This window comes from Anastrepha obliqua, chromosome 3, assembly GCF_027943255.1.
Source record: "Anastrepha obliqua isolate idAnaObli1 chromosome 3, idAnaObli1_1.0, whole genome shotgun sequence".
Lineage (NCBI taxonomy): Eukaryota > Metazoa > Arthropoda > Insecta > Diptera > Tephritidae > Anastrepha > Anastrepha obliqua.
Genome location: NC_072894.1, coordinates 89,321,818 through 89,347,354, shown reverse-complemented (window position 1 = coordinate 89,347,354; position 25,537 = coordinate 89,321,818). Strand labels below are relative to the sequence as shown.

The window sequence follows — 25,537 nt, the reverse complement described above, 5'->3', positions numbered from 1 at the left end:
TATGCTATGTATAAGTACATATGTATATACACATGCATGTAACTATAAGTGCACCTGTAAACTTTCGACGAAAAAAACGTTATTTGATTACAGCAGTTCTTGCTTTTAGATAAATGAATGTTGATCTTTTATGAAAAATATATTGTATTATTATATTTAAAAAAAAGTTGTATTAATACTGATTGTTAAGCAACAGCTATCGGTCCCTATTTATGACCTAAATGACAAAAATTAAAACCCCGCAGTTTAGTTTTGGTAGGTAGATAATAAGAATAGGTCCAAATAAGAAATAAGTCGATTTAAGTGGTTTTGTCAAAACTCCACAGTTTGTGTATATATAATATAATATTTATGTGTGCGAAAGTATGTATGTATGTTTGTATTTGCATTAATAAGTAAAACACCCTGTTCATCATGCCAAGCGGAGGCGTGTACGCACCCAAAATACAACTGCACACCCCGAATGGAATGTATGTATGTAACTGGCACCTGCAAAAAGCAGATATTGACAGCATTTCCACAAGCAGCTCTTTTTAAGAAGCTAAGAAATAACGAAGGTATTAGGAATAGGGAAGAAGATAGAGGAAGAAACAAAAACAACAAAACCCCCATTCTATCGTAACTTCAGAGGCTTGTGTTAATTGTTGCAGGAGAAATCAGCTAATTTGCAAAAGACACTCTCTATTGTAGACATGCACATACACACACACGACCAATGCATAGAATCAAATGCACCAGTAAAGGCATTAGCGTTTGCTTTTGAGCGACGTACTCGTACTTGTGCAGATTTGCCACTGTTTCAAAGCAGTTGCAGATAGCTATTTGCAACATTGCTTACTTAGCAGCATTTGCGTAATTAAGCGATTTGGGTCGTCGCGGGTCGTTGATTTGCAATGCAACCAAGTCGCATCACAGATACAAACAAATCCCAAACAAGCATACCTATTTACAAACTTACATATTTTCACAAACACATCCACATCCACTCATAATTAAATTTTACAACTGCAAATTATTTGTTGCTATTGCATTAAATCGTTGCAACTGCACTTATTATTATGTTCAGGGAGATATGTAGGTGTATATGCGCATACATAAATTCTTCACGCTCGCCCCTTGATTTCTCGATCTTTTATTTATGTGCTTGCACATACGAATGCTTATGCAATTACAAACGCAACAATTTGTCGCACTCACCTGGGCTGGTTTGCCAACTTAATCCGCCGATAAACATTTTCCTGCAATGAAACGGAGAAAGAAGAGGAACTTAATTAAATTTTGGTTAGAAAATTTGACTAACATATGTAGAGTGGACACGGCTGTTTATATGTATATACATTATATAATATTAACATTTTCATATATTGTACATATATACTACAACTATACTATACCTATTTAGGCTTGAAGCAATCGTAAAAACACTGGTTTTTATATGACTTTTTAAATATGGATTTCAGTCCAAAACCTATGCCGTTATTAAATATAATATATTTTGCAAATATACATTCTATCAAAAAAATATCGGGAATTGTTCATTAAAAAAGCGCGCGATACACATATGTACATACATATGTCTAAAATTTTTTTGCTGGAATGTTGATATAACTGTCGTGATCTGTCAATTAGCTTGTTTTTGGCAATTAATTATATCAGTCATCCGCAGGTGTGCTCTGTGATTTTCACTATGGCCTATGGCGAGTGTGTTTTATCAAAAACACGGGTCTACGAGTGGTATAAGACTTTTGCAGAGGGCCGAGAAGTCGTGGAAGATTTGTCCCGATCTGGTCGCCCTTTAACGGATGAAAAATTTGAAAAATTCTAGAAAATGGTGGTGGTAAACTATCATTTAAGTTTGAGGGAGGTAGTTCGAGACGTTAGCTTGTCTCACGAATCAATTCGCAACATTTTACACCATCAGTTGGGCATGAGACGCGAGGCTGCTCGACTCGTTCCAAGAGAGTTGAATTTCTTTCAAAAAATTCATCGGAAGGTGGCTGAAAGTGTGCTTGAGCAAATGAATTCGGACCCAGCGCATCATCGCATTATAACAGGAAATAAGACGTGGTTAATTGAGTTTGACATGCAAACCATCCAACAGGCGGCTGAATGGCGCAATCCACATGAGCCGAGACCCAAAAAACCACGTCAAAGTCGGTCAAAAGTGAAAGTCACTCCGCTCGTTTTCCTTGATTATCATGGTGTTGTGCACTCGGAATTCGTTCCAAATGGGTCTGCGGATAATAAAGAATATTATTTGGAAGTTATGCAACGTTTGAGAGAGCATGTGCGTAGAAAACGGCCCAATTTGTGGAAAGAAATCTCATGGATCTTGCACCATGATAACGCACAGTCTCACAAGACTCATATTGTGAACACTTTTTTGACCAAAAACTCGACAAATATCATTGAACGACCTCCGTATTCACCGGATTTAGCACTCTGTGACTTTCTCCTTTTCCTAAAACATAAATCGGCACTCCGCCTATGCCGCTTTCAGTCGATAGAGGCCATTAAGGAGAATTCGCTGAAGGAGCTGAAGAAGATCTCTTCAAACGCGTTTAAAAGGTGCTTTGATGACTGGACTAATCGTGGGCATATGTGTATTGCTTCGAATGGAACCTATTTTAAAGGCGACAAAATAAATTTTGATGATTAAACAATTATTTTGCGTTTTATTGAAGAACTCCCGGTACTTTCCTGAGAGAATGTATATATATGTATATACTAGGGTCGCTTGAAAAGTCCGTGCCAAGTCAAATAGATGGCACTACTGGCGCGTATCGAGTTTATATTTACTTAGCAGCACCTCTTGGAAGAACACACACAAAGTTTCAACCAGATCGGTATATTGCTTTGCAGTTGTGGTAGCAAAATTAATAGAAATAGGGTTCCAACTCGTTTCATATGGGGGATTCTTCAGACTTGGCTCGCTCGGATCCCTCCGACCACTATTTGTTCCCCAATTTGAAGAAATTACTGGCGGGAAAAAGATTTTATTCAAACGATGAGGTGATTGCGGAATCGAATGGCTACTTTTTTCAGACTTGGGCAAATCGGAAGTAATCTACAAACTGAAAGAGCGTTGGACGAAGTGTATAATAAATAAAAAATTAAGTGTATAATAAAAAAAAAGTGTCAAAAATATTGTTGTTATTTTTGCACAAACTTTTCAAATGACCCTCGTAGATACATACATGTACTAGAAAAACATTTTATACAACCTTGTCGCAAGTTCACAAAATCTTACCAGCTGTTCTTATTCCCATAAATGTACGCGTAAAAGATATATGAGCGTAAAAGTCTGATAGGACATAGCTCATTAAAGGGTTATATACAGTTAGAAGGCCGAAAGAAAAAAAGCGAATATTCCCGAATTTTTTCTGAGAAAAATTTGAAATTTATTGATCTAAAAATTTGTAGACATATTAATGTTATCTTTTAACTGTATTTTAACACTTAGTATTAGTAAAAATATTTATTTGGAAAGGAGCTACAGCTGATCTCCGGGAGCTCCTCTCAAAAAATACGTTTTGCCGTGACCACTATATCTCTGAACTGGATCCTCTGAAATTAGGATTTCATTAAAGTAATGTTAAATCTAATAATTAATCGAGGGAATAAGCAAAATAAATTTGTTTGACAAAATGGCGGCTTCTAAAAAAAAATCAATTTTAGACCAAAATTTATAAAAAAAAATATTAATCGATGAGAAAAAATCTTCGATTAATTACTAAAAAATATATTTAAGAAGCTCGTGTTAAAACTTGAGGCTAATCGGTTTAGCCGTTTTCGAGTAATGTTGGTCACGTTTAAAGTTTGAAAAGCACTTTAAATAGGATAACATTTTTTTTTCAAATTTACGTGTAACTTCGAAAATATTCACCGGAACGATATTAAATTGTTTGTGTGTATTCTTAAATATATGTACCTACATTAAGAAAAAACCAATTAAAATAAAATCGATTTTTTGAAAATTCTAACTGTATTTAACCCCTTATATACACCTTTCTCATATTTTGTAAAAACCGCACTTCAAGGACTGCATAAAACTAAAGTTATCACTTCATAAAAAATTAGAGTGATAGATAAATACTTCTAATACGGCAGCTCTGTTAAATTTCAATTTATGTAGATATTTGATATTTGACAAATGATTTCGACAATGAACAAATTTTTTTTTGACAGCGTCAACATGGTTTTTTTGATACTAACTACAATCAGTACAAAATAAAGTCCTTTCAGTTCTGCAATGTTTTTAATAAGAAGTTGTATAAAGACTTTAGTAATTGGCTTTAGAAATGTAACTGCAAGTATTTGAAAATAGTTGAACGCTGAGAAATGTTCTTTTTTATATTCGAAAAGACATATTTCATTAAAAACGTAAGTTTCGCAAATTTTTGCGTACTGCATCCAAAGATATTTTCCGCAATATAAATATACAATCACGTGTGGTTATTCCGTTCTTCCGGGGGCGCTGCTGACAACTTTTAATTGCATTTGGAACCTTTCTGGTCCCTCGGCCTAACTTTCCTCCAGGTGTGCTGCTTTCCTTTTGCGAATTCTCGTCGTGAGGTGGATATCTCTTGTCTATGAATTCCCTTTGTTTAACATTTTCCTTATTCATGTTAGTTTATAAATTATGGTCGCTCTTATAGCTGCCATATTCGAAATTGCATAAAATTCTGCTAATAGCAAACATTTACCACTTCTTGATACGTGGTAGATAGCGCAGAGCTCATCGACACCATCGACTCCTCCCTTTGTCTAGTTGTAAAATGTGATCATTTCCGGTTTGTGCTGATCAACAGTTAGTTGAGCATAGCCAACGCAATCTTATTTTATTTTATTTAAAATCCAAAGTTGAAGTTGGCTCACCACATTACGTCTTTTTATGAGCTTTAGCGATACCTGAACTTTGTTCTTCCGTACCGTACCAACTGATGTCACTTTATGATACTTTATCAAATGTAGTATTAGTGGGCAACTTATAGAGAAGTTATTGTAGGAAGATTTCCGGTTTGTTTTTGAAATCGGCTTTTTTACTCAATTAACAATGTCGAAAAGTTTATTGCTCACCGAGAAAGGACCTTGTGGCTGGATATTGACATATATTTCCAAATATAAAATTTAAAAAAATTGTGCATAAATTTGTATCCCATATTTTGCCGGTTTATTTGGGATATATCCACGAAAATCACAACGGCGACGAAAATAATCTAATTTTTCATTTTTTATCAAGCTTTCAACCAGTGAGTAAACGACTTGAACCAAAACTTTCAAGCACATTCCTATTGGGTTACAGCTTATGTATATATGTATACCTATATAATTGGCGCCTACATCTTTTTTGGGTGTGCCGAGCTCCTCCTCGTATTTGTGGTGTGCGTCTTGTTGCTGTTCCCAAATGGAAGCCGATTCCAGACGGCAGATATTTTTATGAGGAGCTTATTAATGGCAGAAATACAGCTGGAGGTTTGCCATTGTCTGCCGAGGGACGACCGCTATTAGAAAACACATTTTCTTCATTTGGGTTTTTCATGCATGTGGACTCGAATCCACGTACGCCAAATGGTAGTCACGCTCCAACCCATTCGGACAAACATTTCTGAGGTTTGTTGTAGACTAATTTGCACGCTCGTAGTCACAGGATCCTCTCAAGCATTGATTCGGGAATAAACACATACATACAACATGCAATTTCAGACTCAGCTGCACAAGGGGTAAATCTCAAACGAGGAATATGGGAAATTACATATGTTTTCAGATCTTGGTCGAATGTATGGGCGATACAATGGTTTCTCCACTTCTGCAGAAATACGTACATCAGATTGTTTCTCTTCAATATACTCTTATTCAGTTATTTCTACATTTTCTCTTACTACAGGGTCCGGCACTCGAAGTATAACCAACTTCAAACCGCTCGCGCAGCTCATACACATCAGCTGTCTGTTAGTTGGCTGAGTGACAGTCTAGAGCAGGAGTCTCCAAACTACGGCCCGCGAGCCAAATTCGGCCCGCTAGTGGCATCCATCCGTAACAGCTTAAGACTAGTGTCATCAATATGGCCCCCGACAGCTAAAATTTTACTGTTGTTACTATTGCTGTTATAATTTTATATATTATATATATTATAATTTTGAAAAGACAATGGTAATTACTCAATTTTATTTACTTGCACGACAGAAATATCAAGTACCTAAGCATATTATGTAATAACTAAAAACTAATTAATTGAAATTTGTCTCAGTAATAAAAGAAAAAAATACTAATGAGATTTATGTATTTGTGGATTGATTTTACTTGTAGCAATTAGTAAAAGAGATTTAAGATGCTCATCGGTTAATTTAGATCTGTAAACATTCTTTGTGTATTTCCTCTTGGAAAACGTTTTCTCACACAAGTACGTAGTACCAAAAACAGAAAACAATCCACGAGCAAACTTATGCAAATTATCAAACTGTGCCAGTGGAAGACTCTTATAAAATTCCAACAAAGATGAATTTTGATGATTCCCTTACGCCTACCCCCTGTAACCCCTGTCCCATTGTCGGATTTTGGATGGCAGAAAATCAAGAAAAATAAAAATATTTTGCCTAAAATTATTTAAGAACTTGAACTTTCTTGACATCCCTCATTCATAAATTTATTTCTGCTGTCTGCAGAAGAAAAAAAAACAATAAAAAATTTCCTAAATATGCCACCTGTTGTGGATAGTTGAAATAGATATGACGTAGTATAGAAAAATTAAAATTGTTTTGGCCGTTGGAACATTCGGAAAAAATTAGTATGGCCTTAGGGTTTCAAAGTTGCGAAACCCCCTGCCCTAAGGCTTTAAAGTTTGAAGACCCCTGGTATAGAGCATTGCTTATAAGCGCGCAGAAGCATTTTGCCGAGAGTAACCGCGGAAAAAGAAAATCAGTAATGGACTTCAAACGTAATAGTGTGTTTATATTTGGCTGGAAAATAACAACCAGCGATTGTTCGTGAGCTCGCGCCCCTTAAAGTAAATAAAGTTGTTTGTTTATTACACCATTACTCGTTACAATGATACTGGTAGCAGCGCGAAAGGTCATAGATATATATATATATATATATATAATTGGCGCGTACACCCTTTTTGGGTGTTTGGCCGAGCTCCTCCTCCTATTTGTGGTGGGCGCCTTGATGTTGTTCCACAAATGGAAGTACCTACAGTTTCAAGCCGATTCCGAACGGCAGATATTTTTATGAAGAGCTTTTTCATGGCAGAAATACACTCGGAGGTTTGCCATTGCCTGCCGAGGAGCGATCTCTATTAGAAAAAAGTTTTTCTTAATTTTGGTGTTTTCACCGAGATTCGAACCGACGTTCTCTCGCTCTGTGAATTCCGAATGGTAGTCGCGCACCAACCCATTCGGCTACGGCGGCCGCCATGGAGAGGGTCATCAAAAGACTGCAACGTCACGTGAAATGATTCAAAAAGTAAGAAAGCGACACGAAAAAAATTCACCAATCTCGAGGCGCTGAAGAAAGACATTGCCGCGAGTGGGCCGCTTGCGATTCGTTTCTGTACCGTCTCAAGGCCATAGTCAAGGCAAAAGGTTGTAATATCGAGCAAAAGTAAATTGATTCTTAATATTGTATTATTTTCACACAGTTCTTACTTTGAATTGAATAAAAGTATTTTTTCAAACTAAATTTATGGCCTTTTTAATTGGTTACACTTCGAGTTCCGGACCCTGTAATACACTAATTATATGTAATAGAATAGTGATTCGACCGTTTTTGGTTTATTGTTGAAAACTTGGACAGAAGTTAGGGCAAGCGTTGACAGCTGTTAAAATATGTTCCAAATGTTTCAAGCCTATAATATTTTCAGACTAAATAGAAGAAAACTAAACTAACTCCTAACATAAGCTTTAAATACAGGGATGGGCTTTTCAACTTTTTCGGCCCTATGAAAGCTTTAACCTTCCTATGTATGCAACGTTTTCAAAATCTACACTCATTATTTGTTATTTGCTTAGTTTCTGCGAATTTTTCTAAAATATTTTTCATTGTTCGAATTAAGGGGTTTATTGAAATAAGGAATGCTGGCACATTCAGCTACTATTGAGATATCTTCTTCTTCGACCTGTTTGTGAGTTTTCGCGGGTTATTCATAGCAAGGGAAAAGGTCGTTCTGAACTGTGAACTGTGTGTTGTGCATCCATCTTACCATTGAAGCATCACAGTCTTTGAGATTGACAAGAGACTTCAATATATAGGGTTGTTCAATAGGTGCGCTTCAACTTTTTTCCGATAGGGAGGGCGAACGACGCAATATTTTTTTATTTTTCGCTTGTCATTTGTAAACTTCATTAGTATACATTTCATCATGGAACGCTACACACTTGAGCAACGATTGCAAATCGTGCAAATTTTTTATGAAAATAATCGTTCTGTTGCTGCTACTTTAAGAGCATTACGGCCATTTTACGGTCCATTTAACAAGCCGTCCCGTTTTGGGGTTATGTGAAGTCATTGGTCTACAGTAACAAGCCGGCGACGATTTGTGAGCTCAGAGCCAATATTGAACGCGAAATTGCTGGAATTTCGGCCGATTTATTCTACGATTGGACTTCGTAAAACGTGCACGCGGTGGTCATGCAAAAGAAATCGAATTTCATACTTAAATGTATATGTTCAAACTTGATAATAAAAAAAAAAATTAGTTAAAAAAGTCAAACCGTTTGTGTTTTATTCAAAAAAGTTCAAAAGTTGAAGCGCTCTTACTGAAAAGCCCATTATTTATTGACACACATAATGAAGATTTGTTTGCCCAACTCCACTTCTATAAGGTAACAACTCATTACTTAAGAATTCATAATAATTATTTAATAGATCTCATTAATATTGATTAACATAGTAAAAACAGATGACTTTCAATTCCAGACAACCTCCTAGGATTACAGTTTCGAGGAAGTAATGCCGAACAAAGTCTCATGCGTGGGTAGATATCCTTCGGATAATCACAAAAGTTTGTGATTGACGCTGATTGTACGCTGGCTAGGTCAAACCGTGCGAATGGATGAAAATGCTCCAGCTCTCGAAATATTGCCTGCAGTGTCCACTAATAATGGCAGAGAAGGCTTTGCAACGAATGCCGCGCTTTGCTCGTCCAGTGACTTAATAGTTTTTGAATTTCATATTTAAAACGATGTTGAAACAATCCAGTTGAATTTAGGATATCAAATAAACCTTAGTAAAACATTAAAAGCGAATCCTTATCGAACTTTTAGTTTCTTAATAATTAGTTGAGGACCATGACAAAATATCAGATCGATAGCTTAGAAACTGGAACACTGCGCCCAAGCCAACCAACCGGCGTGCATGATAAATCTCCAGCTAAAATTGTTGACTATACATATTATAAGTTGTATGAAGCTGCAGTCAAGCAACTGCATTGATGAGATCTGAAAGGCGCGCCGAATAAGCTGTTGGTGGGTTGGATGATCTATTATTATCATCATTAGAGTAAAGCGGCTTTCCTGTTTGCTATTGTCTTCAAATGCTGAAATCTTCTCATTGCAGCTACGAGACAGCTTGCAGCAATCCACACATCTGGTATGTATATATATATTTACTGTACTATATATACATACACATATATGTACATATAGTAGACCTACGGTACAATTGAGGGAGATTTGTGAAAACAAAGCAAAAATGACGACGACGGCAAACTAAAAATGAAACAAAACAAAACAAAATCAGTTTCATACAGCCAAGAATTAAAGCTGCATACATACAACATACACCTAGATGGCGGCAACAGAAACAACAACAACACTGGCGATGAAGACAGTAACAATAGAAAAATGCAGTAAGAACAACAACAACAACGAAATTACAACAATAACCGTATCATCAGCAATCAAACTTAGCAACAACAAAAGTAAAACAATGAAACAAAGGAATTTTTAACGGTGCAAAGGGAGAAAGCTCAAGAAAAATTCAACAAAGCAACAAAAAAATTACATAAAAAACAAATCGCACGAGCCAGCAAAAATGCAACCGAAACATTACCTCTGTCATATACATATGTATGTATGTATGAATGTACATCAATAGTACAAATACATAAAAACGAAAAAATACAACGTTAGAAAATTTAAAACAGAATGGTAAAGTCAACGCTAAAGCAAAACTAAATGTGAGTAATAGGTGACAACAACAGTACAAAAAGGCTCGCGAGTAAAAGCTACAAAAAATGTTTTACTAAATGCCTGTAAAACTACAACACTCTAGCACTAAAAGGCCATTTAGCAATAAGTACAAAAACAATACAAAATATAAAATATATTAAACATATTAAAAATAGCAATACATGATAAGAATTATTATTGGCAACAAATATAGCGAGAAGTGTATAAATATAAAACCATCTACAATTTAAGGTGCTCACAAAGTAAACAGGACATCTTCAAAAGAAGAAGGCATCGATTATTATTTTTATGATGATACAGAAACGTTCTATTATCGGTGCTAAGTTAAATAGCTATAGCACAGGGAGCTATTAACAAGTTTTGACAATTTAGTTATTTCTCATTTAATTTGACAATGTTTTTATGAGAATATAGTGCATTGTCTCCTCCAAAAGTCATATATGTAGATCCAAGTTTCAAAGTTTGCGCAAGCAAAAAAACAGTAGCAACTGTTAATCAACATTTTACACATTTCAATCAGAATTTTTAGGAAAATGAAGTTTCATATATTAAAGGGCAAGCTTGTAGAGGTTTAAAAATTGCGTTGTTTTTGACCATTATTTATTTTTATTTTTTTTTGCTGGTGGACCGCTCGTGGTCGAAAATTCAGTCAAAAACAGCTCACAGTGGAATTAGTGTTTTTTATTTTATTGTAGTGTCTGGTTATGTATATCTCTATCCCTCCCTCTACATCTACTTTTGTCTCCTACTTCTATTCTGTTCTTTTGTTTTACCTTTATCCTTATCTTTATTTTTATTTCTATCCTTATCCTTATCTTTAATTCTATTATTTTCTTTACCTTCCTCTTTGTCCTTATATTTGCGTGTCTTTACTTTTGTCTTTGCCTATGTCCCTTTCTTCATATACATACCCTGCAGGGAAAAGATAAACAAGTATAAAAACATTCTAGTTAAGATGCATAAGAAATCATACTAGTTCATCATTGACTAGAATAGTCAAGTCTAATTAATTTTTTGTTTGTTAAAGTCAGACGATGAGTCTTACGTCGCAATGATTAGAGAGTATTTGTTCCGCAAAATTCTACGACAGGGTCGAACTCTACAAACTCTAAAATGAAAGAAAATGGTATGGTGGGTATTTTTTTCGTTGACAAGACTATAGAGACTGTAAAGTATTGGTTCAATCATGACGCAATCGCTATCAAAAGGAGGTTCTGTCTTTGGTATGCTGAATAAAGCCTGGAGATCAGCGCATATATCCAGTTGCGGATTTTCGACGCCAATGTAAAATGGGTGGTCATATATGGTTGTGAGACGTGGCACCTGAACACGTGGGACTTACAAACGTTGCAAGCCTTTGTTAATCGTTCTCTACTCTATTCTGCCCTAAAACCATAAGTAACTCTGCTCTATGGGCTATTACTATCCAAATATCCATCCTCCTCGAAGTACAACGTCGCAAATGGTAGTCGATTGGCCATACATTGCATAAACCCCTGCATAACATCAGAAAAACTGAGTTGGATTGGAATCCCGAAGGGAGTCGCAGACGCGGGAGGCCAGCGAACCCCTGGAGGTGACAGGTGGACCTTTCTAAACATTCTCCTCGCAAAAATCTTGAAAACAAATTAAAGAGCCCAAGAAACATGAACATTTCTAAGCAGTTTTTTGGGATAATGAACTTTTACATAATATCAAGATTAATTATTTTTAATTAATATATTTTATTTCAGAATCTATAATAAGCTTAATCATTGAATCAGAAATGCAATTAAGAAAAGCACTTATATTGGTTAAAACACGATGTTTCCATAAAACAGCCATCGCAGAAGAAGCAACCGAACACATAAAATATGAGTCCGAAATTTAACTAGCATTAATTTTATTCATCTCCCTGAAGTGTATACCTTAAATTTTGTTTCTTTATTACTATTTTTTTAATTTTTTTAGAATTTACTTATAGTTTAAGTTTGAACCAATTTTTGAATTTTTGACCAATTACTGTACCTGAAACCAACAACTGTACCTGAAACCAACTACTGTACCTGGAACCAACTAATGTACCTACCATTTAAATTTAAGAAAAAACAAATTATGTATACACTTTTACCATGAAATAAAATATTTTAAAACGTTGGAATGGAATAAAAATATTTTTATATTTTAACTGATCTAAAACTTTTTTATTTTAGAAACATATTCAACTAGTACGAATTAGTATTTTAAATGGTATTTTGCTGATGCAAGTATGAACAGTTGACATATCCACTTTATGGCATGGAAAAAATAGAACACGGACTGGTGGCGTTGAAAAGAGAACTGGTATTATTCCAGTTCACAACCAGTATTTTTCTCTGTAGGGTATTCACCTTTACCTTTGTGCTTGCATTAAACCCCTGCTTAACACGTCTCCTTAATTCAGTGTCAATATTAAAGCACACATTTAGGAGACTTATACACATATAATATTTTGGCAGTTGGATGGATTAGTGTCATTTGTGAATTGAATTTTTCGCCTCATATTTAACTAATTTGAAATTTGATTCATTTTCTTCCCTTCAGCATGGAAGTAAATGGTTACATCCAGAAAATATGTTTGCCTATTTATATGTATGTATATAAAATATACCTACATCCACACATACATACATACATACAAGGCAAATGAAGACAACAAATCGTAGGCTCCTTTACTGAGCTTACATTTTATTTTTTCTCTCAAGTCTCATCATGAATCGAGTGCAAAGCAAATGCTTTATTTACAATGCTTATTTAGTTTTATTGTAGGATTTATTCGCATGGGTTATAGACACAATGAAATACATATTTATTTCCTTTTTCAACAATATTTCTAAAACAAACAATTAATTCCACAGCTTCCATTTAGTTCCTTATTTACGTAACTTTTAGAATTAGGCTAATAAACTAAAAAATATGTTGAAATAAGCAAAATTTCAATCTAGCAGTTTTAGATGCTCATTTTTGTTTGGGTCTTCATTAGTATTTTGTTGGGGTTTGATAGTTCGATTGGATGTCACAACACAATCTTTTGGTCATGCTGACATTTAATTAATGGTGGTACAATAGGAGTTGGGAGGGATGCTGGCAAAATAAATTTCTGAAATTAAACGTGCATAAATTTTATGCGCCCGCCGTAGCCGAATGGATTTGGTGCGTGACTACCCTTCGGGAGTGCGTATGTTCGAATCTCCGTGATTGAAACAGCAAAAGGATAGAAAAAGTGTTTTCTAATAGCTTTCGTCGAGGCAAGCAATGGGAAACCTCCGAGTGTATTTCTGCCATGAAAATGGAGGAGGAGCTCGGTCAAACACCCAAAACGGGCGTAAACGCCATGTATATGTACAGGGTTGGCCATATTAAACTGACCCATTGAGTAACCCTATAACTTTTTACTGTAATTTGAAATCTAAGGTTTACGTCAACAAGCCAAAGACACTAGGCGCACTTAAGGCCAATATCCGACGGGAAATAGCCGCCATATCGGCCGAGACGCTGGCCAAAACTATGGAAAACGCCGAAAAACGGGCACATTACGCTATACGAGCTAAGGGCGACAACTTGCGCGATATCATATTCAAAAAGTGATGTAAACGAATCTCCTTGAACTAAATTAAATGTTTTTCACAATGAAACACAAAAAAATGTTTCTTTTTCCATATTTTTTTAATAATCACATGGGCCAGTTTAAGATGGCCAACCCTGTACATAGCCAAATACGTGCTAAGGGCGACCACTTGCGCGATATCATATTCAAAAAGTGATGTAAACGAATCTCCTTGAACTAAATTAAATGTTTTTCACAATGAACCACAAAAAAATGTTTCTTTTTCCATATTTTTTTAATAATCACATGGGTCAGTTTAATATGGCCAACCCTGTACATATAAACTCGACAAAAATAGCGTAGAAGAAGAGGATATACTTATATACTGTAGTCTGGCTTATAACAATAGAAACGATGTTTTTGTTTGACAACCTATGGAGATTTCAATAGACTGCGATTTCTATTGGTGCTTAGTACATTTTTGGAGAGAGCATTATCGAAAAAATGCTGTTGTAGCCAATTCGTAGTTACTTATAAAATTTACTTAGGTGTAAGCAAGCACGATATGCATTTTTTTCAAAATGAAATTGGATTTTCGACAGTATTTTTCGTAATCGATACCCTTCAGAGTTTTCTTCAATGCTTCCGCTACCGATAACGCACCAGCACATTCATCCAAAGTTGTCGCCGCCAAACTGCATGAATTGTGTTATGAATTGCTGCCGCACCCCCGTATTCACCCTATCAGGCTCTCTGCGACTTTTCTTGTTCCCTAACGTGAGAAATTGCTCGCGTGAAAAAATTTAGTTCAAGCGAGGAAGTCATCGCCGAGACAGAGGCGTATTTCGGAAAGTTTGACAAATCCTATTTTTGGAGGGGTTAAAAAATGGCTGGAGTGTTGGGAGAAGTGTATCGTTGTAAAAGGGGACAATGTTGAAAAATAGAAAAAGAAATTTGAAAAAATGAAATTTGAAAAAATGAAATTTGAAAAAATGGTGCCTTCATTTCTCAGACGGGTACTTATTAAACCGCCTTCGTATAAATACATAATTTTTTTGAGTATTCATTGACATTACATCATGGAAAGACTAATTAACGTCTCAACTACGTTTGCAAATCGTACAATTGTATTAGGAAAATCGGTGCTTTGTGAAAACTGTTCATCGCGCGCTCAGGCCAACTTAGCGATGTTCAGCGATGAGGCCCATTTTTGGCTAATGGCTAATGGCTACGTCAATAAGCAAAATTGCCTTATTTGGACTGGAGAGCAATCCGAAGCCATCAAGAATAGCCATTGGTTTCATTGAAAACAACCAAATTTCTTCAAAGACGAGGCTGGCGCCAATGTAACAGTGAATGGCAAACGCTATCACGCCACGTTAAATGACTTTTCCATGCCGGAAATTGAAGCCCGTGATCTGCACAACATTTGTTTCCAACAAGGTGGCGCTACTTGCCATACAGTCCGTGAAACAATGGATTTGCTGTGTCATAGTTTCGGTGAGCAATTTATCTCTCGTCTCGGACCAGTGGATGGTCCAGCATGATCGTGTGATATCACACCTTTGGAATTTTATTTGTGGGGTTATGTAAAGTCTAAATGTGGATCAACCAGCTTCGATTGAGGCAATGAAAGCCAACATTACTAAAGTTATTCACGATATGCCGACCGAAGTCCTCCAGCGTTTCATTCGAAATTGGTCGTTACGAATGGCCGAATTACGGCGCAGTTATGGCCAACACTGGAAAGGATTATCTTTAAAAAATAAGTGTGATGAATGGCTCTACACAAAAATATTAAAGATTGAATTTTTGTTTTATTTCGATTTAAAATCCGATACCTCTAAATTGATCACCTTTTGATAAACTTCCTGTTATTTAAATACGAGCCAATCTAATAATATTGCGTACAGTATAATCAATCTTAACACTACTGAATACAACCAGTGTACTTTTTCGGAGATAACCCCCAAATTAACCCTATGATTTTCTTGAATGAGTAAAGTGCTATTGAGGCTTTCCTCACTCTGTCTGCTACATTTAAATTCCAATGTAACTTACGAAGCGAGCGCTTTCGCTGAAGGACAAGGTTATTCCATGCAATGTCAGGGATCTTACATCTGGTAAATGATCTTTCCTTGTAAATAATACGAGCTTAGTCTTGATAGCGTTTACCCCTAGTTCACATGGCGTCGATCATTAATAAGCTCTGAATAAATTTCACAGAATGTGTTCGGAGATTTTCCTTTTACAGCTAAAGCAACATCATCCGCATAGACAGCAACGCATATTCTCCTCTCTTCAAGGTTCTTCAACAATTTACTTATATTTATGGTCAAAACCAAGAGGAGTGGAGACAGTACGCGACCTTGAGGAGTGCCTTTGCTGACCGCTCCTCGCATTTTCTGAGGTTTCTGATTTTCTATTAACAAACCTTGTATAAAAGCAGTTGTTTGATTAAATTCACCCGAGAAAATCTGTTAACACACTCGCTATTGCTATAGAATTATATACATAAGAGGAGGGATATTTTTAGTGGAATCACCACACACGTAGTAGCGACGGTTACTATATGGTGCGAAGGCATTTTTAACCCATCCTCACCACCAAAAAACAAAACAAAAAAAAAAAAATAGGATTATATAACATACACATATACATACATTTATGTATAGTACGTAATTCGAAGTCATTAAAAATTCACAAGTGTCATGACTCTAATTAATTCTTTTTTCGAGAAATTTACACTTTCAATTCAACCATTTTATTATCTGATAAAAACGCAAGACAATGAGTAAAAGGCTGCATTCAAAGTATCCATTGGCTGTACCTTTTTTCGTTTTTTTTTTTTTACAAAAAATTCAATTTTGAAATTAAAAACTAGATAAATTTAAAATGAAAAAGGCAAATTTTTAATATATTATTTTAAATTATTTGATACCTCAGGTTCAAAAAAAAACAAGCGGATTACTGTAAACGAATAAATACAAAGTTCATATTCATGTTGTCAAATAAGCGTAGCTCAAATACTAAAAAATATAATATTTAAAGCAAGTTCCCATGGAAAAGTCAGTTCTTTGGGGAGTATGACGATAACTCTTGATTAAGTAGCGATTTTAACAGAAATAATGATAAGGATTAACAGTCATTACATACAGTCACTAAATACTACGAGTGTATTAAATGAAGTAAAAGATTCTGACCTTTTTCCACAAGATGTCGTTAATGAGTAAAATCTCAAGATTATTATTATTATTATAGGTTCCTGTGGCGCTGGCTTTGAGCACGTAGTGCCAGTGACATTACGCTCCAGAAAAATTTTCCGTCAGTTTTGTGTTTAGGGAAGTCAGTTAAGTATTACAGGGTTTCAAAATGGAGAACAAAACTCGGGGCGAAACGAACGGTAAGTCCAGATTAACAACCAAGAAGATTTATTTATGTTTTTAATGAGGTTCAAACAGAATCATCCGCTGTGAGATGATCCCATCGAATCAAGCATTCAAATTCGGGTATCCACAGGTGAAGAAGATATGACCTGGACTTAACGATTACCTCTTTTTCAAGCATTTCCAAAATTTTCCCTCCCCTTAAGAGACTCTTGTCAAATTGAACTGGCGGAGTTTTTTATCAATAGAAACTAGATTTCATCGGAAATAAAGTGACACACATACCAGGTGTATAAGCATAAGTCCGCTGTTTTTTAGTAAAAAAAAACCTTTTTTTTATAGAAAGCAAAAAAATAATTTATTCAAAGTATTTGCCCTCGCTAGCTATACATTTTTCCCATCTCTCGGGCAATTTGTGTATACCACGCCAAAAGAATTCTTCATCTTTCGAGGCGAACCACTCGTCAAGCCATTTCCGGACGTCTTCGTACGAATCGAAGCGCTGTTCGGCGAGCGCGTGACCTATCGATGAAAACAGATGATAGTCCGAAGGGGCCAGGTCTGGTGAAAAAGCGGGATGAGGTAGCACCTCCCAATTGATTGTCTCCAAGTAGTTTTGGACCATTCTTGACGTGTGCGCAAAGCACGGCGCAATTTGATGAGTTGTTGGTGGTAGCGATGAGAATTAACAGTTTCACCAGGTTTCAACAGCTCATAGTAAACGACACCCTGCTGATCCCACCAAACGCACAGCAGCGTCTTGCGTCCAAAGCGATTAGGTCTTGATGAAGAAGTTGATGGTTGGCCGGGATCGACCCATGATTTTTTTCGTTAAGGATTCTCAAAGTATATCCACTTTTCATCGCTAGTCACCACAAGATGCAGGAACGACTTTCTTTTATGCCTAGCCAGCAAGATTTCGCATGTGTTTTGGCGTCGCTCCATCTGTCTATCGTTCAATTCATGGGGTACCCATTTTCCGACTTTTTGGACCTTTCCCATGGCACGTAAACGCATGGAAATGGCTGGTTGAGTGACACCTAACTGCTCGGCAAGCATTTTTTGCGATTGGGTATCGTCCTCATCCAAAAGAGCCTGCAAATCATGGTCCTCAACTTTTCTGGGCCGATTTTCACGCTTCTTGTCACTCAAGTCAAAATGGCCGTCTTTGAACCGACGAAACCAGTCTCTGCAAGTTGTTTCCGATAATGCACTGTCACCATAGGCCTCCACAAGTATTCGATGCGATTCGGCAGCCGATTTCTTCAAATTAAAGCAAAAAAGTAGAGCTTCCCGCATATGCTCTTTTTTTGGCACAAAATTAGACATGATTACGCAAGGAAAGAAGTGTGTTGCTGTATGAAATCACTGATGATGTGCAGTGATTGATGTAAACAGGTGTCGAACCCATGCAAAAAAAAATATGGCATTTCTATGGTAACTTGATATGCTCACTAACGCCATCTACGAGCAATCAGCGGATTTAAGCTTATACACCTGGTACAAGCAATGCATCTGAACCAATTTAAAGATATTAAATGAACAAGGTGACGCAAAATTAGTCATCAATTCTGTTTTTGAATAACTTGTTTTGACCTTTACGCGTTCTATTGCTTGTTTGTTTGTACACTGGAGCTGTTTGGTCCACAAGTGTCGAATATGATTGACATACGACACCATTTTCAAAATTCATAAATCTTCTGATAGGGTGATTAATTTTGCGCCGCCTTGCATATGTATGTATTTAGTTCAGCAAAAATATACCGATTCACAGTACACTCTTCAAAGTAAAAAAAGAGAAAATAGGTCATAAAAAGGCAAGCACTTTCTCGTGGCAGAGGAAAATTACAAATTCATATATTTACATACATTCATGCTCTAGCGTCTTCATATTCATCTGTACTTCATAAATATGTATGCATGCATACAGCACATTGTGAAAGCAGCCAGCGCAAAATTCAATGAAAAGCGAGCGTTTGATTGAACCGGAGAGTTGGTACGAGTGTGCATTTTTAGATGGATATTTAATTGGAAGATTGAGTAAGATATGCTAAGGCAATTGGAGTGAGAATAGCGAGCGTAAATTAAAGGTATCAACACTCTCTGCACAGTTTGAACTGTTAATTTGTATTCAATCATTTTGACCCAAGAATTTAAGATAATGATACTTAGATGTACAGGGTGGTTCAGCGTTAAGAATTTTTACCATCGATTTTTTGATTTTGACAACTAGACAGTTTATGGTCAGACATTTGCAGAATAGGTCTCTCACACAAAGTTGAGAAATATTAATATCGAACATCGAAAATCTAATAATAAGCTAAAAAGGTGATGTTAATTGGCCGCCAGGAAGCCGCGATTCAACTCCATTTTATTTTAAATAATTTTTTGTATCAGGTCAACCTCGTAAATATTAATAAAAAGTTTCAATATGTTGGAATTTTTTATCTATTCAAAAATGAGAATACTCAGAAATTCTTGCTATAGGAACGAAGGAGGTCCTTGCAGCTATAGGGACTATCCTATTTCAATCATATTTGCGGTTTTTATTCATTACCTTAAGTTAACCATGCATTAAAAATGTATAATATATAGCCATACTACCATACTGTGCCAAGCAGACACAGTTCTATAGCGGACTCGGAGATTAATCCAAATATCGAAGTTGGTAAATTTCTCTTTTCCAATTTTTTGTGTTTTTGGAAAATTCCGCTGTATGCGAGGTAAGTGATCGTGGGTTTTGCCCGATTGCGCCCATTTCCGTCAATCTTGGCCGCTACCAAAATATTGCGTCAATCGCCTTTGCATTGCGCGCGTTGACGCCAGTTAGAAGGGATGTCCTTTTTTGCGAGTTCCACCAGTTCATTTCAAGAAGAGCATCTTCTTTGCTAGGGCTTTGTTGTCCATTCGCTCAAGCTAGCCCAAGCTCACGAAACGAATGAATTTTGATACACTTCACTACGTCGATGTGGGCCTACAACTCATACAGCTCCTGGTTATTTCTTATTCGGTATGCATTCACGCAAATTGGATCATAGATCTTGCGAAAAATTTTTCTCTCGGGACCTCCTAATAACCACCCAATGTCCAGGACTCAGTGTCATTAACTGATTTTTTTTTTGTTTAATTGCCAATTACTGAGAGTATTCTCCTGATTTGCTTTGATCAGCTATTTTGTGTTTTTAAGAAAGATTTGGGATGAGAAATCGATTTATACAAAATCTAAAATTACCTAAACGAAAAGGAGGTCATGAGATCTGTCTGAAATGTATTAAACACATAGAAATGAAAGATATTTCCATTATAAATTAAAGCTATTAAATGCGTATGCTTAATTAAAAAGAGTTACCACTGTGAACCCTGTCTTTGTGATTTTGTTCACATCACTTCTGTCATCGATCATTTTCACATTATTGGGCTCCATACGCACTGAAGTCCGTGTTCTGAATAGAAGTATTGCATGAGTTCTAAAATTCATAGCTATTCAAATACTTTATTCTACTTGAAATATAACAAACAACAAAATGCTCAAGTGCATATTGCGCTGCTTTCCCAAAGTTCTTCCTACGCTTCTCTTCATACAGTCACCCAAATGTATGAATGACCTTGTCTCATACTGCCTCCCAATATCTCTTTCATTCTATCAGTCTATTTTGAATGTACGACTGCGTGTATGTGCCTGTTTTTTATGTTTTTGGACTCACCATTTAAATAAGCATTTCTACCGCCAACTGGCGAAGCAAACACAAAAGTTAACGAAGAACAAAGTGAACGATAGTGCCCCAACAATGTGGAGCAAGTGACGCGTTGCATGCCGCGTGCATATTTACATGCAAAAGCGCATCAACACTTGCACACGTATGATTGGGTTGATGTAGAATTCAACTCTTATAAATATAAACGCAGCATGTGTAGATCGACCGCCGCTGGTCGCTTTGTCGCCGGCAATGCTGCTACCTAAGCATGTCAAAGTCAACCCCGATTATTCGTTGTTAAATTGGTGTGCACTACTTAGCTCCGAAAATAGACCCAGAGAGGGACGAGATTGACCGCGGGGTGATCTATTCGCAATGAAATTCATTATTCGAATCGTGCAGGTGGATCTGCACGTTGGACAAAAGCAAATAAATAACTACCTATACATACGTACATACATACACACTTACGTGCAAGTAGACTCAATTGTTGATACGTATATACATATATATGTACTAATTTATATTGCATTTACTTGTACACACTCGTATATGCATATATTTGTTTTTCCTTGAACCAACGCAGCCCGTCCGAAATGGCTACTTGCATTCCAGTTGCATCACCTCCGCTGACGATTGGTCGGATTTTCTACAGTCAGTGTTGTCGTTATATAGGACATATCAAATTTACGTTACATCGATTGTACGATTAGGGTCGCCAGCCCGTCACACTGTCAACGACCAACTAATAAACGGCCATCAAATTCATTAGGTTCGTCGTTTTATTGTTATTGTAATTGAGTTTCATAATCAGCAGACGCTCGATGGCGTGCCATCAAGTCAGTCTAGTGGGTAAGATTGTGAGTATCTCGATGAATTTGATTGTTCTCAAAATCTCCAATTAAAAAACTTCACATATGTATAAATATTGTTTTGAAATTATGCTTTTTCAAAAACATCAATCCGTAAAACAAGCTTCTTGATTTAAACTGAATGAAAAAACCTTCTATTAGTGAAGTAGGGGATTTATTCAACATAAATTAGTCACAGCCTTAAATTAAATATCGGTAAAAGGAAATCTCATGTTTTGATTAAAATATAAGGTGATTTTTTAAGTTTAAAAAAAAAAACACACGTAAAATTCAATTAAATTTAAATCGATAGTACAGTCCATATAATTTAATGTTTGAAGATTATTTCATGCAAATGTTGACCGCGACTGCGCCTCAAATGGTCCATCCACTTAGTCCAATTTTGGCATACTCTTTTCAATGTTTCGGCAGGTATCTCACATATAAATGCTTTAATGTTGTCTTCCAATGCGTTAATTGAAGTAGGCTTGTCTGAATAGACATGAGCTTCATCATAGCCCCACAAAAAATAATCTAAAGGCGTTATATCGCACGATTTGGGTGGCCAATTGACAGGTCCCGAACGTGAAATAAAATGTTCACCGAACTCGCCTCTCAACAAGTCCATTGTTACGCGTGCTGTGTGGCATGTGGCACGGCCTTGCTGAAACCACATGTCATGCAAGTCAAGCTCTTGCATTTTGGGCAAAAAAAGTTGCAAATCATTTCACGGTAGCGCTCACCATTCACAGTTACTTTACGATTCGCAGCATCTTTGAAGAAGTACGGTCGAATGGTACCTCCAGCCCATAAACCGCACCAAACAGTGACCTTTTCTGGATACATTGGTAGTTCTTGCAATTCTTCTGGCTGATCTTCACTCCAAAATCGACAATTCTGCTTACTTACGTATCCATTGATCCGAGAATGAGCTTCGTCGCAGAACACAATTTTTCGATAAAAAAGTGGATCTTAAACTTTCTTAACAGAACACGCATTTTTATAATAAAATTCAATGATTGCAAGTAAGGGCTAACAGGTTTCTAAAAAAACTTTCCCATTATCTAGTATATTTGACAATTTCACCCAATCAATCTGAGGATTATAGAAAATTATATTTTTTTCCACTTCCAGGTAGACTTCGATAGGAGCTAAAAATGCGTTTATTATCGCTGGAACATTGTTCTTAACAACGAGAAATTCGGTGAGGAGGACGCTATTCCTCTTTCTTTAATTCAGCAAAATAAGGGTGTCATTATAATATTCAACACATTCGTTTAATAAACTGCAAATTAAGAATTTGATGTCAGAGATGTAACTGAGTAGAATTCGGACATTTTCTCCAATGGTAAATCATGCGGATACAACACATTTTTTTACTCGGTATGGGATACCCCTTTAGAGTTTTTCATATAAAATGAACATCATAGTGCAAATATAGGAAGGATTTATTAGGTTCTTATAAAATAAAGGAAACAAAAACGTAACTAAAAACAAATTGACTAAAAACTTCTCGTTTTCAGCACTCTTCTTGGCTGGAGACACAGTTCCTTTGGAAAATAGAATTTTAAGCAGCGGTATAGGATACCGTGCTTGCGGCTTAATTGTTAATAAAAATATGAGAGCTTGGTGACGGAGTTTCTACTTTCCTCTATATCGTACTATGGAAGGAACTATTACGTTGCGATTAAACAATTCTTACTTAATATTGCACGTCGACTATATAGGGCCTATTTCAGAATAATGATAACTCTAAAAAGTTGGCCCAATTATCTATGGTTAGACACATATACGTACGTACATTCATAGGTGTACAAGACAAAGTCCATCAAATTTTTGATGAGATTAGATTAAGATAGCGACTACTAAGAGCCATTTTGGTACCATAATCTCCGTATCTATCTGAGTGAGTAACCGATAAAATTGAAAATGAGATCAAATCTGAAGGGAGCGTTTGAACAAAATGTTCTGATCAAACTCTACGCTTCCTTATTACAGCTGATGATCTATTAGGTATGAGAATAAGTTTCCGCCCTCGTAAAAGAGGTGTCGCTGCTGATACTATTTTTGTGTTCGCTCTAGTAATATACTGGTGATTTGAAGGTGTATATGTGAGGTTTCGATCACAATAGTCGACATTCGTTTGAAGCGTAAAGATCATTTTTATCTGACGCCAAAAATTTCTACGTTCGTTCCGAGAAAACCAGGATTTGCGGGAAGTCATGCTTTATTATTACCTTTTAAAGAAAAGTGCAGCTGAAAAGTCTCGTATATTAATCAATATTTACAGTAATCACGCTCCATCAAATACAACTTGTAAAGAATAGCTTCGACGCTTCCCAAGTGGTAATTTCGACGTGATTGATAAAGATCGCGAAGGGGCATCGAAAAAATTCGAAGATACTCAACTACAATAATTATTGGATGAACACGCATGTCGAACCCTTGATGATATGTCTCAAGAACTGGATGTCGACAGATTAACCGTCGGTAAACGTTTTCACGCCATAGAATTGGCCCAGAAAGCAGGCAACTGGGTGCCACATCATTTGAAGGAGAGGGATATCAAGAGACGTTTGGTGACGTATGAGATGCTTCTTGAACGATAGAAAAGAAAAAGTTTTCTGCATCGCATCTTCACTGGCGATGAAAAATGGATATATTATGGTAATCCTAAGATATCAACATCGAAAAAAAATATTCAAGCTTCGAAGGTTATGTTGTGCATCTGGAGGGATCGGAAAGGTGTCATTTATTATGAACTCCTTAAACAATCTGACGATCGTTACCTACTGCAGCTAATGTATTTGAATCGAGCTCTCAAAGAAAAACGGCCGGAATGGGACGGTAGACATGACAAACTAATTTTGCTGCATGACAACGCCAGGCCACACGATGCTAGATCGGTCCAGAAATATTTAGAGGTTCTGAATTGGGAAATCTTGTCCCAGACATTACACCTTCGGATTACCATCTGTTCCGGTCAATGCACTCAGCCCTTATTGGACAGTGGTTCACTTCTTACGAGAGCATCTCAAACTGACTCAATGAATGGACCAAGTCAAACTAACTCGAATTTTCCGTCAGAGGAATCCGTTTGCTGCCTGAAAGATGCAGTAAAGTTGTAGCTTTCAATGGCACATACTTCACATCATATCATGTATTATTTAATTGTTTAAATAATTCGTAACTTTGGCTAAGAAAGGATACCATACCCATACCCAATAACTACCAAATGGAGCAAACTGTGTCACTCTATTGGCAAGTGAAAGTTAAGAAATTTATTGCTTGAAAATACACTACCAGAACGCGGAAACGTTGTTTCAAAATAATTCGTTAGAGAATATTCTATATGGGTGATGCCTGACTAGGCGTATGAACACCTCACTTTTGGTGGCACACAAGTATCCAATTTTGGCCTAGCGACAGTCCTCCTTTCACCATGAGACAACCCTTCCTCTACAAGAAGTGGTCGTATGGTGTTCTGTCTACGCAGCACATTTCATTGAGCCATTATTTTTTTAAGAATGTGAATATGTGAATTTTAATTTGTACAAACACATTTTGTTTGTCTGTTATAGCTGCATCAGCTTACATATGTGCGAAAGATGGCAACCGCTACTGATGATGACACCTGTGACGTCTGGTGATGATCTTTTGAAAAATTGCTTTAGCTTTGTTTATTTCATGCCATTTGTATTTTTCCACATGCCCAGAGTTCTCCCAACGTATTCTTTGTTTCATTGCAAACTGCATGCGAACATGTGTAGCTGTAGCTGTAGATGTAGCTGTTGGATTTTTTTTATTCCAATAGCCATGTACGAGTATGCTTGAGTGCGTACAACGGCTT

At 36.4% G+C, this 25,537-nt stretch overlaps 1 long non-coding RNA gene across 1 annotated transcript in view; it reads right to left on the bottom strand.

Moving 5' to 3' along the window:
* Positions 1-1,197: 1,197 nt before the first annotated feature.
* LOC129241638 (uncharacterized) overlaps positions 1,198-25,537 on the bottom strand; it is a 60,221-nt gene continuing 35,881 nt past the window's right edge. The window contains exon 3 of the long non-coding RNA XR_008582148.1: positions 1,198-1,238. This is a non-coding gene — a long non-coding RNA (uncharacterized LOC129241638). The remainder of the gene's footprint in view (positions 1,239-25,537) is intronic.